Source organism: Pseudochaenichthys georgianus, chromosome 4, assembly GCF_902827115.2.
Source record: "Pseudochaenichthys georgianus chromosome 4, fPseGeo1.2, whole genome shotgun sequence".
In the NCBI taxonomy this organism is placed as follows: Eukaryota; Metazoa; Chordata; class Actinopteri; order Perciformes; family Channichthyidae; genus Pseudochaenichthys; species Pseudochaenichthys georgianus.
The window spans coordinates 13,960,932-13,977,270 of record NC_047506.1 but is presented as its reverse complement, the minus strand read 5'-3'; the positions used below and the strand labels follow the sequence as shown (position 1 = coordinate 13,977,270).

General features: G+C 43.1%; 1 long non-coding RNA gene across 1 annotated transcript; it reads left to right on the top strand.

Moving 5' to 3' along the window:
* Positions 1-1,706: 1,706 nt before the first annotated feature.
* LOC139433753 (uncharacterized) lies at positions 1,707-2,530 on the top strand. The gene is made up of 3 exons (XR_011643141.1): positions 1,707-1,795; positions 2,072-2,259; positions 2,455-2,530. It is a non-coding gene; the product is annotated as an uncharacterized lncRNA (long non-coding RNA).
* Positions 2,531-16,339: the final 13,809 nt, after the last annotated feature.

Genomic DNA, 16,339 nt, shown 5'->3' with positions numbered 1-16,339 from the left:
AGGCTTACTATTTGGCAAGATGACTACGCCTTATATTGGCTAGCTTACTTCGTCTTCTTCATCAGCCAGCATCCTTGGTATCTGTTGTTCAGTGAGTTTATTCCTCCCTTCAATCAATCAATCAATGTGTATTTATATAGCCCAATATCACAAATGTTACATTTGTCTCAGTGGACTTCACAGTTTGTACAGAATATCAGTATGACAATACGACACCCTCTGTCCTTAGACCCCTTCCATCTTGATGTTTCTTGACATCTCTTTATGACCATTTATTTATGAGTTACTAACATTTATAACTGCCAAAAGGGAGCCTTATTGTAAAGTGTGAAACACATTCCCATTATTAATGAGTTACTAACATTTCTAATAAGGCTTAGCAGTACAGATAAATGTGGGCTCACTATTTGGCAAGCAACCGGTCACAGTTGCCCTGTTTATCTCACATCTTATAAAAGCTTATTAATGATTTATAAAGTTTTCACAACTCAATTAATAAATGAATTACAAACTATTCGTAAACCCTTTATAAGGGTAGTCTTATTGTAAAGTGGTACCGATTTTTCTCATTGCAGATAGACTCTAGAGACAAACCAGGGGGATTTGCTTTTAATCTGTGTCTGTCCATTTGGTGTAGTATTTTATCCAATATTACATTTGGTTTATATATTAGTCATTTTATTATGAAATGCCAGGTTGTAGGTCTTGGTTTGAACATTCAATTCGGAAAATAAAAAAATCAACCATTTAATGATTAATGATTCATTTTTCTTTAATTCTGACATGACTAGAGTAGATAGTGATTAAGTATGTCAATCTGTATAGGAAGACGAGTTAAGGGATCGAGGAGAAAAGGTTATGGTATAATTACAGAGCCTGTCAATTTATGAATTGAGGAAATCAAAGTTAGTCTATTAACCAAAGTGCAGCCATCTAATAATGTACTATCTGTAATTAAAGATCAGAGGAAAAGAACAGAATGAGAGGGGTAAATCCGGAATAAAGAAGCAAAGAGATTATAGAGCAGTGAGAAGGAAAGGAAGAAAGAGAAGACACGTTTAGGTCAGGATGGATATCCGAAAGTGGTTGTCCAACAAGAAGGCTGGTAGTTCTGGCAGCAAAGATATTGTGGAGGCCGAGCTTCCAGAGAGGGATTTAGTTCAGAGCGAGTTAACTCCACCAGCCAGAGAAGATGTCCCGGCGGCGGCCAAAGCATCTTGTTCCACAATAAGCACTAGAATGGGTCAACAGTCGCCTCCAGCTCCACCTTGTAATGCCACTGCGCCTGACGATCTTGGGACAAAGGGGCCAGCCCAGGTTATCTTGCAGTCCTACCCTGTCCGAATAATTAATAGGCAAAAACGCACCTTTACCAAGAATTGGTTTAATGGAAGAAAGTGGCTGGAATATTCAGTTGTGGCTGATGCTGCATTTTGCTTTCCATGTAGAAAGTTTAACATAGGCTGTAGTGCTAATGCAGACAAAGCCTTCACACAAACCGGCTTCTGTAATTGGAAATGTGCAACTGATAACTGATGTGTGTGTGTATGTCCCTTTAACGTTCAGCACTGATTGAGGGCACCTGGCTGTCGGTACCATAGACATATAAAGAGTAGACGCCGCATTGGCTGCTGGGGCGCAAGAAATACGGCCGCCATCTTGGACCGGTCATCCTACCCATATTGTACAGACATTCTACCCATCGACAGCAGAGGTTTCAAGATGCCAGAGCAGCATATTGCTGTGCAAATCGGCGGACGATTGCGAACAGGGGTCGGGGGATTACTTTTCACAAGTAAGATTCAACATTATAATTGGTTGTATTTTGTAAATATAATATTATTGTACTGTATTGATGTCCGCCAGCGAAATCGTAGCCAGCAAACATTATGTTCATGGCCAACTGAGACTTTATAAATCGCTGCTGTAACAAGTGAATTTCCCCGTTGTGGGATGAATAAAGTAAAATCTAATCTAATCTATCTAGGAAGAAGAAGGAAGAAAATAAGCTTGACCTCCTTCTTAAAATGTTTTTGTGTTGACTCTCAAATCTCCCGTTTTTATTTTGAAGGTTTCCCAAAGACAAAGATATGAGAAAGAAGTGGGAAGTTGCTTTGAGGAGGGAAGGGTTCACTGCAAGCGAGTCATCCGTGATTTGCAGTGAGCATTTTAAGCAGGACGAGTTTGACAGGACAGATTGTCCGACTCAGAGATGGTGTTATTCCCTCCATCTTCAGCTTCCCGGTTCACCTCCAAAGAGTAGGTGTATCATCATAAGGTTATTAGCATTCATAAATGTAAATATTCTATTATCAATAACAGGGCAGGGTGACATACCTGTGTGTGTGTGTGTGTGTGTGTGTGTGTGTGTGTGTGTGTGTGTGTGTGTGTGTGTGTGTGTGTGTGTGTGTTTGTGTGTGTGTGTGTGTGTGGTATTCTGCTTTTTCATTTTAGCCAGAAAAGGGCAGGACTACGTCTACTTCCAGAAAAGCTGAAGAGAGCCTGTCTGTGGCCCCTCAGGACGACCCAGAAGCTTCATCCTCACACTCACAACCTCAGCCTAATGATGTGAGTATTTCTATTTTCAACATCATTCATAATGGTCCTAGACAAAGTAAAATCTCTCTTGTTTGCTGCCACTCATATTAAACACACTCACAAATAAACACATACACACACAATTGAAGACATGTTGAACATGCATTCCTGGCACACTCACACACGCGCACACACACACACACACACACACACACACACACACACACACACACACACACACACACACACACACACACACACACACACACACACACACACACACACACACACACACACACACACACACACACACACACACACACACACACACGCATGATGCTGGCAGTGGCTTTGACAGGTGATGACTATAAGAAATAATGTGGGCCATACTCTAGTTGTGTCAAAGTGATGTGTGTGAAGTGAAACATCACTCAAACCATGTTCATCCCTCTTTCTAGGATCATAGCTATGTCTCGCCTGCTTCTCCTACTGCTCTTAAGGCCAGACTCAATGAAGCTTTAGCAAGAGTGGAGAGTCTCGAGCGAGAGAGGAAGAATGCCATGGCTAGAGAAAAGAGGGCAGAGACCACAGTGAGGACTCTTTTGGGGGATTTGAGGGAAAAGAACCTCATTAATGAAGAACTCAAAGAGGCTTAATTTCTACTCAGGTAAGATGAAATTAGCACTTTGAAATTCATGTACATCTTACTCTTACACTCTTTATTAAACTCCTTTGTTATTATATGAAGGGGACTTATTAATTTTTTCTCATACAATTTCAGATCTTCAAATAGACTTGAAGGCAAAGCAGGGCCATGAGTACTCCAAGGACCACAGAGAATGTGCCCTCACACTCCATCTACATGGTCCAAAGGCATACAAATACCTCAGAGAGACTACAACAAAAAGGTAGTCTTAATGTTGTTCAATTTCATTTTTGGAAATTACGGTTGCAAGTACGTTAAATAGCTACTTCTCAATTTTTTTACAGATGATTGGGAGGAAGTCGATCTGTGTGCGCTGCTTGACATCATCTGCATGGATACTCTTCATCCAGCCATTCCAGTTGGAGTGTGAGAACTCAGGATCCTGGGCTTTGATCACCCACCCTGCTGCTGTATCGCCCGGAGTGAGGAGTAGCTGGTCTTGTGTCATAGAAGAGGCAAGCTCAGTAATGGGAAGTAATGTGATGGTGTTTATCCCTGTCCTTGTTCTGTTGGTGAATGGAAGAATCTTCACTTCAGCTCCTCTGAGGATCTTAGCTTTGTCAAGTGCCTTCAACTTCACTCTGTGGACAGCTGCTGTCGTCTGGGGATCTGGCAAAGATGGTGCCGGAGAGGTGACTTTGATCCAAACCATTGAATGGAAAGGAGTGTTTCCCTGAATAGAGAAAATGTTTAAATCTATATTGTCTCCGACAAACTGAGTGAATACATTGGTTGTTTCCCCAACCTCCATGACCACCCGATTGTCATGGCTAGTTTCACTTCCACTGGCTGTCATAAATGATAGATCCTCAAGTGCAGAGTCAACCGCAACCTCATCATCGATCTGCTCATCAGTTTCTTCCACAATGGTATAAAGAGTATCAGAAGTATCTTGGATGCCGTCTCCATTCCTGTCATTAAGGAAGCAGTATTTGTAGTTTTGTGTCTCGGAATATGACTGTGTATCCAAGCTGGTGTAACTTGTTCAGCATCCATTTTGACCTACATCTATGATCAAGTTGTATGGCAAGCCCCATCTGGTATGGAAAAACTCCTGATCGAGGCCGACAGGCCTTTATGAAGTTCTGCCCCCAAATGGCTACTCTTTCGTCGGTCTTCACTATTGGCCTCAGGAACATCTGAAGACTCTCAGGAACAAGAGCCAGCTGACTCTGGATGTCAGTCATACTGTGTGCTGTGGGGTATGACTTTGGGTCTAGATCGACCATGGCGATGTCGTTGCATACGAACTTTAGTGCAGTCTTTATGATCTGAGTCTTCTCATCTCCATGCTCAAGATTAGCATGATGCTCTCGCAGAATGTTGTCTGTGTCATCTTTGAGGCAGAGCACATCTGCCCTTCTCTCCTGTGATGTGAAATACAAGGTGTCATGGAATTTATCTTGGAGTTTCTTCTTTAGCCAATACTTTGAATAAGAGAGGCTCTTATCTGGTGACGGATCAAACTGCTGTAGCTTTTCGTGGACTTGGTCAAGAGTCATCACCCCATGCTCGAGTTCTGAGTCTAACCAATCACAGAATTCAACAAAAACAGCCTCTCGTTCCTCATCAATTTTCTTTTGTCCTCTCTTCCTTTGTCCTCTATATTCAGTCTTGGAGTAATGGCCACCTGTCTCAAAAAGAGTTTTGCAGCGCAAATGGTACAGGGTTTCTTCTGCCACAAGGTCATTGATCCCTTCCAGACGTCCAACAACTTCAGTGCCCCAGTCATCCCCGCGACTCTGTGCTGTCTTCCGCAAGCTTGCCTTCAGTCTATCTGCAGTCAAATTATCTGGCACTCTGTATCTCTTTCTAGCTTCCTCTGGACGAGTTTTGTAGATCTGTGCAGGTTGGTTGCAAAGAATGCATACATTCTTGTACAGAAGCTGAACGGACCGTGAACTTGTAGAACTGCATGCAGAAGCTGCACTGAAGTCAGAGCAAGTGCGTCTTCTCTTCTTCTTAGCTGCCTCTTTCTCTGCCTTTAATGTTTGGCCTGAGTTCTTGGTGACTTCAAGAAACCTGTTGTATAAATCATCTTTACACTTTTTGTGGTACCTGAGTCTTCCTATGTTCTGAGCCTCCTTCAAACGCTCCAAAATCTTAGCATTTTCAACTACTTGTGCTTGTTCCAAAAAAGTATAGGGTAGCCTTTAGGAGTTGGCTGTATCAGCCTCTGAGCTGGTGTCTCCGGGCTTTCACAGATGAAACAATTTAGCAAAGGTGGAGTCGAGTCTTCATCCATACTGCTAGACTAATATGTCCTACAAAGTAGAATAAACATTGTATTATATATATCATTATTTTGTGACATTAAAGACAATCTCATGTACAGTAGATGATTAACATTGTAATAGATATTATTGCAAAGGAAAATAGAAGATCTGCTTCGCAGTAACGTTAAACACAAAAGATCCTGTCAGAGACAATACACCACTGGCCGTTTTTCCACAAAGGAATGATTTTAGTGAAAAATAAATGATTGCAATCAACTCAGAATTTTGAAAAACCCCTAGTTTGACCCCTCACAAGTTACCCAAGGCCAAACTGAACATTTTAGATTTTTCGAAAATCGGTATTCGGTACCTCAACTTTGAGCAGTTGTTACGAAAAAACATACAGGATTTGAACTTCAACTTTTTAATAGATCTTACTACACACCTTTACAAAGACATTAGTGAAAAAATTGATTGGTAAGGATTTAGTTTGCAGATCGGTCAAATATCTGATAAAATGCCCTTACTAATAAACTTGCCTTGCCTTTGTTTAAGCACCGGATTGGCAAAACAGGAGAGTAAACCAGTCTGCCTTGATCTATGAATTCATGTCTGGGACTCTCACGGTATTTGCTGCCCGCAGCTGTTTTATAGAAGGAAAACCTCCTTCACTTCATGAAATGGCTGCAGGCAGCATCAGGAGGCAGTGGGACGTGTAACTCCGCTTCTGAGAAGTGCAGCACCAGCGCGCCGAGAGCTGTGCCTTTTTACGCACCGCCTTCGCTGTGTTTACCTTCATCAGAACAGCGAGTGACTGCAGGCTGCTACGTGTTAACCACACACACACCTCTACACACATCGAACTGCCCGATTACTCCCCCTTTTATTAGTTTTATGAAGGAGATGTCCAGTCACCAAGGCGCATGATGTGTGTGCGTGTGCTCTGCTCAGCTCTGTGTTTGTGTCTGTCCGACACCGGCATTTGTTTTCAAATGACCATGAACAGTAATTTACACACATGCCGGTCCTTGGCACAATAAAGGTTGGGAACCCCTGGGTTAGATAACAGGTGTGTGTAAGTCCTGCATCTGAATGATACAAATGTGTGTAAAATGATACCGGGTGCTGTAATCACTCATCTGGTTACGTTATTGCATTGACCACCACACCCCCGACCCAAAAGAAAGGACGTATTATGCGGCTTTCACACCAGCGCTTTTCAGTTTCTAGCTCCGAGCGGGAGCTTTTCTGGTTCAGCTCCAGTTTCCCTTTTCAGCTCCCGCTCTGTGCACACCGCCCACTGGCGCCCCAGAGCTGCCCTTGCTGCGTCATGACGTCACCGTTTACATCGCTGATTTGCCCCCCAACGGCAGCTCACAACAACAACAACTGCGTCGGGTCGATGATCGTGTTGCTTTTAATCACACGAAGCCAGAATAAATTGAATAACGACTTCTCCAACCTTATACTTTGCTCCAGAGTGCCGTGGTTCATTGTTTATTAATGTGTTTCTGCAGCATTTACCGACCGCTGCAGTGCTGGCTGCTCTTCCACGGGAGTTTATTCTCCCGTTAGCTCCCGGTTAGCTCACACTGCAGCGGCCGCTCTAAAGTACTCACTGTCCGACTCACACAAGCAGCTGATGCATATCCCCAGTTCCCTTAGCCTAAGTGAATGTGTGTCAGTCTGAATTGACACTGTTTGGTATCACAACGCTGTTATGAAAGTTTCTCTGGTATAAAACGGGTGATGTTAGCATAGCAACCGAAGCTAAACTGACTACTTGCATCCGATAGCCGCAATAATACAAAACAACACGTCTGCCTCTCTCCACAATGATCGATAACAGCGAACGGATGGTCAAAGTAAGGCACAAATAAACAGAATCACACGAAGCCTGGTTAGTGTTGCCTGACTTTATAAAGTGTGTTTATAGGCACTACTGCTTGTAGGCAGGCATAACAGTCGACCCATGGGAGGTGGGTTTAGTTTCCTGCACGCCTCAACGTAAGAGAGACGTAAGCGACGTCACCTCTTAGCTCCAAAGCTCTTGCCTCTGGACCGACAATTTTTTGGAGCTGGAAATGAAGCGGATTCCGGAGCTAAGAGCCGGCGCAGCTCCGGTGTGAACTGGAAAACCCAGCGCTTTTCAGGCTCTAGCTCCGAGCCGGAGCTGAAAAGGCGCTGGTGTGAAAGGGGCATTATTGGCTTCCCCTAATTTCTTTCCCACGCCACGCTACTGCAGCTCTGTCCCCGTTATTTCCACACACACCCTGTGTACTCTGTTAGTACACATTTACTGACACAAACATTTGTATCATCTGTTGTAGACCCAAATAAATAAAATCAAATAAGAACTCATTCTAAAAAAAATAAACACCATTCTTAAAATGTATAAACGAACAACAGTTTGATTAATATTAGAAATAAAATAATTCAGAGAAGAAAAAGAGATATATTATCTATCAAAATCCAGTTAGATTAACATTCATTGGATTGCACACTTTGTTTGTTTGTGTGGATATAATAATAATAATAATAATAATAGATTTAATTTGTTAGCGCTTTTACAGGTGCTCAAAGACGCTTTACAGATATAGTGAAGGGAAAAGAAAAGGAAGGAACAACAAATACATATATAGTTAAAGTTAAAGTCAAATAATAGAAAAACAATCACACATTAAAAGCCAGATTGAAGAGGTGAGTTTTTTGAAGGTGGTGAGGTCAGTGCAGTCTCTGATGGGTTGGGGGAGTGAGTTCCAGAGGGAGGGGGCAGCGACGGAGAAGGCTCTGTCCCCCCAGGTCCGGTGATTGATGTGGGTGGGGATGGATAGGAGGTTGGCTTCTGAGGAGCAGAGGCAGCGGGAAGGGGCGTGGTGGTGCAGCAGGTCTGTGAGGTAGGGGGGGGGGGCTGATTGTTGAGGGCTTTGTGAGTAATGAGGAGGACTTTGAAGTTGATTCTTTAACGGACGGGGAGCCAGTGGAGGTTCTGGAGGATGGGAGCGATGTGGTCTCGGGAGCGGGTGTGGGTGAGGAGGCGGGCAGCAGAGTTTTGGATATGTTGGAGTTTATTGATTAGGTTGGATGGTATGCCATAGAGGATGCTATTGCAGTTGTCGAGTCGTGAATTGATGAATGCATGAATCAGGGTTTCAGCAGCAGAGGAGGAGAGTGATGGGCGGAGACGGGCAATGTTTTTGAGTTGGAAAAAGGCAGTCCTGGTGATGTGATTTATGTGGTGGTTGAATTTGAGCTGACTGTCGAAGATGACTCCGAGGTTGCGGATGTGAGGGGGGGGAGATAGAGTGTGGCTGTCAATGGTGAAGTTGAAATTCTGGATGTCTTTGATACGGGATGGGGGGCCGATGATGATGATGTCTGATTTGGCACTGTTCAGTTGGAGATAGTTTGTTTGCATCCATGCTTTTATTTCTGAGAGACAGTTGGTGAGAGTGGAGTGTGTTGTGGGGGTGATGGTTTTTGTTGAGATATAAAGTTGGATGTCATCGGCGTAGCAGTGAAATTGAAGGTTGTGGCGACAAATTATTTTGCCAAGGGGAAGCATGTAGAGCAGGGATGGGCAAATGGCGGCCATTTGCGCCCTCGGATCAATTTAGAAAACAAGGTAATTAAAAAAAAAAAATTATATATTTTTTTAATTAAAAAAAAAATTATATATTTTTTTTAACTTATATTACTGATATGTGATTTCGTTCGGCAGCCAAATACCGCGAAATAATCTGTGACGTGTTTGTGTGTATTGTGTTTGTTTCCCGGGGGAAACTCACAAGAAACACCGGCTGTTGTTATGCCTGCTGTGACGTTAAATTACTCCGTTCTCCGCTTGTAATTATGCCGTTACAAGCTTCAAAGTTGTATTTATCATGAATTTGAATTTGGCAAAACGAGTTTAATATTCTAAAAGTCAAGACTGTATTTATTTGAAATCAGATGAAAACAAACTGTAACGAACCCCGAAAAACTAGTTTTTTTACACAAATCCACTTTTATTTTGAAATCAGCCGTTGGTTGCTACTTCCGACTGATTTCGATAGAGCGGGTAACATATGAACACGGCCCTATGTGGATGTCAGCATGAGCAAGAGAAAGATATTTGAGGAAAATCGTGTTTTCCAAGAAAAGTGGGAGAACGAGTATCTTTTCACTGAATTCAGGGGTAAACCACAATGTTTAATATGTTTGCAGACCGTTGCTGTCATGAAAGTAAGCAACTTGAGCCGCCACTACAACACTGTGCACAAGGACAAATATGACAGGTACACCGGGGCTGCCAGAGCAGCGATCCTAGCGGACCTGAAAGGGAAAGTACAAAAACAACAGTGCTTTTTCACCCAGGTCACAAGTGTCCAAGAATCAAGTCTGAAAGCATCATATGCTGTCTCACTCCAGCTTGCCAAAGCAAAGAAGCCACTTTCAGAAGGAGAGTTGGTGAAAACATGCGCGATTGAGATGGCTAACGCCTTTGGAAATGAGAAAATGGCTAAACATTTTGAAACTGTGTCCCTCTCCCGACGCACAGTGACTCGCAGGATTTTTGACATTCAAAGTCATGTGGAGGGAAAGCTGAAACAAATCATGTCTGACTGTTCATACTTTTCGTTAGCGTTAGATGAGAGTACAGACGTTACCGATGTTAGCCAGCTACTGGTGTACGCAAGATCAATAAATGCGTCATTTGATGTACACGAGGAACTATTAAAACTTGTACTACTGCACGGCACAACAAAGGGATCGGACATTTTCGAGGCAGTGAAGGGTGTTGTCAGCGAATATGGTGGATTTGACAAGCTATCTGCCATTGTTACTGATGGGGCTCCATCAATGCAAGGAAGGCGCACTGGCTTCGCTGGACTTCTCCGTCAAAGTGGTGTGGATTGCCCGATACTGCACTGCATCATACACCAGGAGGCCCTCTGTGCAAAGAATCTGAACTTCACACATGTCATGGATGTGGTAACAAAAGTTACCAATCTGATTCGGGGGGGGAACAGGTCTCTAAATCATCGGAAATTCACAGCCTTTCTAGAGGAGGTGGATGCTGCCTACGGTGATTTACAGCTGCACACAGACATCAGGTGGATGAGCCGTGGTAAATGCCTGGAGAGGTTTTACGCACTGCGGCTCGAAATTCCCGTGTTTTTGGAGAACAGCCTTACTGCGGATACAAGTGCGTACTGTGACACATTGAGGGATCCACACTTTCTCTGTGACATGGCATTTCTCACTGATATAAGTGGACATCTCAATTGCTTGAATGTCCGGTTGCAAGGCAAAGATCAGACCGTGTCCGACCTTTTTGGTCATGTGAATAGTTTTCAGATGAAACTCGGCCTGTTCAGAGATAACCTTGCGTCAGATCCCCCGAATTTGACACACTTCCCCACATGTGGAGAGCTGCGCAATGACATCCCCGAATTGGCCGAATGTGAGATGACGATCCACCGCTACAGAGAAGCCCTTAAAATGTTGCAGGATCAATTCAACAATCGCTTTCAGGATTTCCACGACATGCGAGGCACAATCCAGCTTTTCACTGACCCCATCTCAGCGGTTGTGAATGACCAGCCACCTGAACTACAAATGGAACTGTGCGAACTACAAGGTGACTTATTTTTCCAAATGAAACGGAATGAGAGGGGAGTGTCGTTTTGGAGACTGTTGCCCGAGACCCGCTTCCCTCTCTTGAGAGATTTTGCGCTTAAACAGGCCAGCATGTTCGGGAGCACATACATATGTGAGAGCAACTTCTCCATGATGAAGCACATCAAATCAAAAGAGAGAAACAGACTGTCAGACGAAACGCTGTTTCATCTGATGCAGCTTGGATGCACTGGCATCGATGTTGACATTCCCCTTATTGTGCGTCAGCAGAGACAGGCTACAAGTCTCTTAAATTCCAGTTAGACAACTAATGTCTGGGTTAGTGTTCATGTTTATGTCATGTTAGAGCAGGGTTTATTCTCGCCCGCCGCTTCCAGAGGCCCCAGGTGTGCGGCTGGGCTGAGCAGCTGTGAGCGCAGCTTTCTGCTGTGGATGAGAGGGCAGATCTGAGAGGAGGGGGGGGGTCTGACTTCATGTTTATGTCATGTTACCGTTTAATCTTAATGCACACTTTCCAATAGTTTAAAAGTTGTATTCCACTGTTAAATAACCTGTTCAATACAAACATGCCACTTGTAAAAATTAAATAACATTTCTGTGAACTGATGTTTGTTTTGTGAGCTTATTAGAGGATGTTCCCTTAAAGATAGAAACATATCAATGAAAATGTCAAACTTAGTATATGTTAATAATTACATACAATACGTGGAATTTGTGTTTTTGTGTGTTCCAATTGAATCTGCGGCCCCCTGGTGGCCAGTACATACATTATTTGGCCCCCACCATCATCAAAGTTGCCCATCCCTGATGTAGAGGATGAAGAGGAGGGGGCCAAGCAACAAACCCTGGGGGACGCCTTGGGACAGAGGAGCAGTGGAGGAGGTGCAGTTGTTGATGTTGATAAACTGATGTCTGTCGGTGAGGTAGGATTTCAGCCAGGAGAGTGCAGTGTCGGTGATGTTGAGTGATGATTCGAGGAGGGACAGCAGGATGGCGTGGTTGATGGTGTCGAATGCTGCGGTGAGGTCGAGGAGGATGAGGATGAGGATGTTAAGGTTGCCGGAGTCAGAGGAGAGGAGGAGGTCGTTTGTGATTTTGAGAAGAGCTGTTTCGGTGCTGTGTTTTGATCGGAAACCGGATTGAAATGGCTCAAAGAGATCATTGGAGCTGAGGTGGGCTTTAAGTTGTGAGGCAACGACACGTTCAAGTATTTTTGACAGAAAGGGGAGATTTGAGATGGGCCGGAAGTTGGACATGATGTCAGGTGTGAGTCCAGGTCTTTTGAGAATGGGTGTGACAGCAGCCAGTTTGAGAGAGGGGGGAACTGATCCAGATCTGAGGGAGCAGTTAATGATGGTGGCGATGAGTTGGGAGATGGCAGGAGGCTCTCTTTAACAAATTTGGAGGGCATTGGGTCAAGTGTGCAGGTGGAGTTAATTCCAGTCATGAAGTCGGACAGTTGCATGGGGGTCACAGGGGAGAATGGGACAGGGGCTGTGAGGTGAAGGGGGGAGCCAGGAGGGGAGGTGGGGGGTGCTCATGAGGGTGTCAGATTGCTGTAAATGTTGCTGATTTTGGTTTGGAAAAATGAGAGGAAGGAGTTCCACTGTTCGGTGGTGAAGGATGAGGTGGCGTTGTCACAGGGTTTGAGAAGTTTGCTAATGGTGGAGAACAGACGCTTGGGGTTGCTGGAGCCAGACTGAATGAGTTGTGAGTAGTAATTAGACCGGGCTGCTTTGAGTGCGTTACTGTACTGCTAGATATGTAGCACATTGACATTTTAATAGCACTTAATGATTGACTGAATGGAAATGACAATAAATGAAAATGTAAAACGAAAAAAGCCATCATGAAAATGTTTCCAAAAAATGAAGAAAATTATTTTTGACCACTTTGTTGTTCAGATATATCACATATTTGTAACTAAATGATACATGAATTGAAACAAAACACAGTATAAACTGAGGAGTGACTCCCGCGAGGTTCATGTATTTTCTTCACTCCGCTGGGAAACTGCTCTCATGTCAAGAATCATCAGATCAGTGCATGCACTGCATCGTCCAATCAGTGAGCGATACACAGTAAGGGGGCGGGGCGAGTTTCTGAGGATTTCATCGAAGGATGGTCTGGTGGTTCCTCGGTTATAGCTCCTCTATTATCGCTCCTCGCTCCTCGCTCCTCTGGCAAAAATAAGGCCATTGGGACGCTACTCAAGATGGCGCAGACAAATCAACTCTCCACTCTAGCACTCTCCAGACAAAACTCTAATAAGCATTCATTCACAAACTAAATCAGGAGACCTCACTAGAACCGCCAACGGGTACATTTTACCCGTAGCAGTTTTTTGATTGTATGTAACTTTTTTTTCAATAACATATTAAAGTCTCCCAGTCCGTGACTTTTCCTGAAAGTGTGTTATGTAGCACCCTCTGTTGTTAACAATTGTCAATAGGAAGTCAGATTGAAAAAATCGCCCAAAAAAAAGCCATTTATTTACCTCATAGAAAATGCAGCATAAACATGACATGTTGCTTAGCAACGCCTTTTGTCTACTGCGGTTCCTTATCAGAGAGAGAGATTGAGAGATAGATAGATAGATAGATATATTGATAGATGGATAGAGAGATAGACAGACAGATAGATAGTTATAGATAGTGTAACATCTTGGAGAATACAAGATCTTGGATGACTGAGCTCACGTTGAGGACGTAATGCATGCAGGTTACGTGCCAGTTGAATAAAGATGGACACTCGGAATGAGAGAAGTAGCCCGCGTCGTCTGTTTATGTAGACAATTATATGTCCATAGAACAGAACATTACAGATGGATCGATAGATAGTTATAGATAGATAGATAGAGAGATTTGTACCTAAACAAAACACAAGTCTAACACCAAGCGTTTAAATCAGCACTCTTAGCGATATTTTATACTTCATGCTATCTGCACAAACTATGTCATATGAAAAACTGAGAGTCCACAGATTCTATTGGTATAAGTTTCATCCCTGTGCGATCAAAACTCACTGTTCTGTATGATAAATAAAAGAACATTGTACCTTGAAAATCAATAGCGGGTACATTTTACCCGTTGGCGGTTTTAGGTATACAGCGACCTCTGGCGGTTCTAGTGTTAACGTCTTACGTCCGATTCGCTCCTTTTTTCCTCTCTGTACACAGCTCCAGTTTGGGCATTGGCCTGTCATCAGATTGTATTTGTTGTTGCTGCTGTAGCGGAAGTTTAGTACAATTATTTTTGATTAAATACTCCAAATCTCCACCATCCATAATTGCACTTGCTTCAGTTGCTTGCTACTTTCTAACGGCGGTGAAAGTGGACGCTATCTATCTTATATCGATTAGATTTATGATTCGAAAATTATAAAAGTAGGGTAGACATGTGGATATTATCCGACTGAACAAAACGTGCATTTATTTAACAGGTTTGTTTTCCACTGACCTTATTTCGAGCTATTTTCCAAAATCCTATGGAGAAATCCCATTGCTTTTTTGTCTAGGGAAACCGAGCGCAGCTTACTTCCGGGTTTTAGGACGCGTCACTGCAACACTAAATTGATGCGATTTGATTGGATTGTGAGGCAAGGGAAGCCAGCCGCCTCTGGCTTCCCTTGGCATGGCCCTGACCAGAGCCATATAATAGAAGAGTTATGACATCTCCGTTCACTCCAATGGACCACGTTTACAGATAACAGATCAAGCTAGGATACCGAAGCAAGCTAGCAACACACGTTGAACAGCCTTTCAATTGTAAATTCCGTTCTCTTAATGTCATTTCGTCCAACGTTGTTGAATTAGAGAAGAGGGGCTTCTAAACTGGATTGTATGCGGGGGTGGAGGGAGTTAAATATTAGATAAATATAACTTTGGTGCGTGTAAGAGTGAGTGTTTTTAGCAGAGCCATGTTGATTATTACCTGTCTGTATAATGTTGCAGCTCAGCTGATTTTGGATTCATGGCAAAGGGAGAGGGACTTAAGTGAGAGTGAAAACACAAGGTAAGTTTAATACTACTGTTTTATATAAGTAAGCATACTAAACATGTATTCTATCACTGTATTATATAAGTAATCTTGTTAGTAACCTACTGTATGGCAGGTGGAGGGGCAGTGATGTTACAGGTGGAGGAGCAAAACTGCAAGACTGCAAACTCACAAGACAGAGAAATCAAAGTTTGTTCTCCAGAGAAGAGGTTGATTTCACTTACATTTTTTCATATTTTCTAAAGATGTGGAAATGGCACAAAAACAAACTTGAGAGCTGTAACCAAGACAACTGTAACAACATGAGTAGAGAGCCACCAAGGTTTTTCAAGTCCCTCTCTTACTCCATTTTGCCAACCCAAACTTCCAGGTACATGACGGGACACCTTGCTTGTTTTTGTTGTTTGCGCTCCTCTGGCTGGGTGCTGGCAGGTGGAGGGCAGTGATCCCTTCCCTTCTTCCTTCAATCTTTGAGACTAATGTAAGTAGAAGACATGGCACTGTAAATGTTCGAACATTTAAAATATGATACCACTTAAAAATAAGAAATATTACTTTTGTTACTAAGTGTTCATACTTATTATACCTGTGTCACCTTTCACACTATCGCTGTGATCATGAGCTATGGGCTTTGTAGATACAGGGGCCCTTCTCTTTTTGACCACAGGGCGATGCACGAAGATGGTGGGTATAGCCTCTGCTCTCAGCCTAGTCTTGCCCTTTTTTGTCTTGACAAACGAGTGACTTGAGGTTACTTCACACACAGAACAACTCAGTTTTGTCTGCCCACATACATATTCCATAGTGGTTGAATACACAGTATTAGGAAACACTTTATACTTACTGGACATGTTATACTCATTACATACTGTATATAAAATATGACCAAGAATGTGAGACAACTTTATAGAAATTCATATCACATCTGTTACTGATGCCATTTGTCATACTTTGTTAAACTCACAAATAATAAAGTTCCATAACTTCAGTTGGGAACAGAGACCACACCTTATCTCCCCAAGGCAATTTCCCATCCAACAGGTGTGCTATATAGGTGTGTATAACCCTTTCTCCTGTCTGTTACTCCCTCTTTCAGCACAAGAACCAGAGGGGGATTCAATGGAGCCTGAATACCTGCACTGAGACCCTCACCCTGCACCCTGAGTCTCAACTCTGTGTTTTTCAAGCCTTTCCCTGTTTTTTTTTGTATTAAACAAAACATTAAGCTTTCCCAATGGTGTGGTTTTCGTTTTGTGAAA